Genomic DNA, 2,833 nt, shown 5'->3' on the forward strand with positions numbered 1-2,833 from the left:
TGGATTGAGTTCCTCTTTTGTTTTCCTATTTGTACTCTCTGACTAAGGTTCAAATTGTCTTTATCTGTTGTAAAATCTGTTTCAAGCCTAGCCTAGAACTTCTCCCCTAAATCCCATCTATCTGATGACATAGATTTCAGACTGAACATGCTTAGAATAAAATGCTTAGCCATGGCTGTCCCCTGCTCCCTGGCCACAATTGCCATACACCTGCATCCTTCCTCAGTTTTCTCATGGTAGATGTTACCATCATCCACTCAGTTAATAATACCTGAAACCAGGGAAACATCCTTCAGTCCTTTTTAAAATATCACCTTCATGTGTAGCCAATCAGCAATTCCTGCAATTTATATTCTAGAATATATGTCAAGTTCATCTACTTTTTCCACCTCCACCACTGTCACCTAGCTCAAGCCACCATCATCCCTCACCTATTCTATTGCAGGAGCCTCCTAGCAGGTCTCCTAGCTTCCTTTATTAGCCCTATACAAGCCATTGTCTGCACGGCAGCAGAATAATCTTTTAAAAACTGAAATCATACCAATTACTCCTTACCCAAAAGTATCGAAGGGTTCCTACTGCATGTTGAACAAACTCCAGACTGCTTATCATGGCCTATGGAGTGCCTCGTGTTCCCAGCCTTGGCAATGTTTTTTAATACGCTACCAGTTCTTTCTGTTTCTTAGTAAGTCTAGCTCACATCGACCTAACACACCAACTTCTTTCCTGTCTCAGGTCCCTTGCCCTTGCTGTTACCTCTCTTAGAACATCCTTTGTTTCTCTGCATAGCCCATTCCTCCTCATTCTTCTTTTCTCAGCTTAAATGCCACTTCATCAGAGATGCGTTTTTCAAAATTTACCTAAGGTTTTATTTGTTTTTCTTTTTTTCTGAACTGATAGGAGGACAACTCTTTTGTCTTTAGGATTTCAGATACTTTTAGAATCAAACCTGGAAAGGATACAAAAAGCAGAAGCAAGACCAGCATTTGGGAGAAGAACAGATTATGGTGAGAAAACCTCTCTTGAACCTTTCAACTTTCTAACAAAAATGATAAATTCTGAAGCCACTAGGGATCTGGCAGGTAACTAAAATGAATGTGATGAACTATGTGTAGGAAGCTTGAGAGTGGTGAACTAGAAACCAGGTGCCCATCTAAAAATATCTAACATAGAAATTCTAAAACATTATTCATGACAAGCTAAACTGTTGGAGGGATGAATTTGGCTTTTGGGTTGCCAGTTTAAGATCCATGTGTAGACATTTCTCTTTTGTTGAATAGATAAAAATATTCCTAGATATATAGGCATCATTTTAAACTTCTGAATGCACATACCAAAAATCATATCACAATCATTGATCAACATTCTTTATTGACCCTTTAGATGTTTTTCTTTTTTCTGTCAAAGTATTTTGAGACTTACAAATGTTAATATTACATAAGCAATATTTATCTAACCTAGTTTCCAAAAAAATCCTTAAGTGCAAGCCACAGCACTTGAAAGTGATGCTCAAGGAGGTCCATGGAAGAATTTGAAGCAGGGGAATAATCTTTTCTTTTTAGATCATCACATTTGTGTCCTAGAAAAATCATTTCACAGCAGTTGGAATAAGGATTAGAATGGAGGAGGCAGGGAAAGTGGCTAGAAACTATTGTAGTAATTTAGATGAGAACTGATGAAAGCAAAGGCAGTTAGATTGCAGACATGGAGAAAGAAATAATTAGACTAGAGAATCTAGGTGAAGAAAAGCTACAACAGGCAAGTACTAAAGTTTTAAGTTTGCTGACAGTTGTGGTAAAATAGGAAATAAAAGATGTGATTCAATAATGATTATCTAGTAGAAGATTACATACCAGTCAGGAAAATCAACTTTTCTTGAACTCCAAGAGGAACACATTATGTCACACTATAAAGGGATATTGCCCTACAAGGGACACTTGGCAAGAAAATGGCCATTTCTTATCACAGCACCTGGTGAAAAGCAAGGATAATATATTAGTTCATAATTCAGAGATGCAGGTCCATAGATAACTAAACTAATATTATATAGGCATGTTTTTATAATTTAGCTAATACTAAGAGAGAATTTTAAAATCTAGGAGATGAATTAATAGCATGTTCTTTAAACCTATGTTTTTCAAACTACAAATTATGACCTAGAATTTCTGAGATCTAGGTAGTAGGTTACAAACAGCACTTTAAGAAATGAAACAATAGACTTCATATGTATTCATATGTACATGTATAAAAATAGAGTATTTGTATTAAGGGTAACTATTGTAACATAAAACCGGGGTGTGTGTGTGTGTGTGTGTGTGTGCACGCACGTGGAAGTGTGCACACCTGTGGCTGAATACATCCCTTACTGCACGTTGTAGTAAAAACAAGTTTGAAAAGCACTGCTTTAGACAACCTTCTAGTATGTCTCTTCTTGGCTCCTTCTGTCTGAGATTGCTGTAGAGTGTAGAAGGGTGAAGAAGCTCTGAGCTGTTGTTTAAAGGCAGATTTGCAATTAAACCTCTTTAGAGATTATGAGAAAGCTGACGGCGTCCTAGTTCCACTTGAAGTTATGCCCGGATGGAACCAGCTCCTCTTCATAAAATGCTTCAGAGCAGCTAAGGCAGGGCAAAGTCCATGGATCTGTTCAAATGCCGAAACAAACCCTTGGTTGAAGCTACTGAATTCTGTCCCGAAGACTCAAAGTGGCTAACTCAGAAGTTTAATTTTAAGTAGGAGCACATCCCAGTCAACATACCAGAATGTACTGGTGTTGAGATACATGTAGATTAGGGCCACCTCCCAGAATTCCCCCAAGTGTGAGACAAGTGAAATA

At 37.7% G+C, this 2,833-nt stretch overlaps 1 long non-coding RNA gene across 1 annotated transcript; it reads right to left on the reverse strand.

Annotated features, from left to right (window-relative positions):
- Nucleotides 1-1,354: 1,354 nt before the first annotated feature.
- On the reverse strand, nt 1,355-2,454 carry LOC106997141 (uncharacterized). Its single transcript, XR_001443265.3, has 3 exons — nt 2,344-2,454; nt 1,854-1,971; nt 1,355-1,579 (listed from the first exon to the last, which is right to left on the reverse strand). It is a non-coding gene; the product is annotated as an uncharacterized LOC106997141 (long non-coding RNA).
- Nucleotides 2,455-2,833: the final 379 nt, after the last annotated feature.

This window comes from Macaca mulatta, chromosome 2 (assembly GCF_049350105.2).
Source record: "Macaca mulatta isolate MMU2019108-1 chromosome 2, T2T-MMU8v2.0, whole genome shotgun sequence".
NCBI lineage: Eukaryota > Metazoa > Chordata > Mammalia > Primates > Cercopithecidae > Macaca > Macaca mulatta.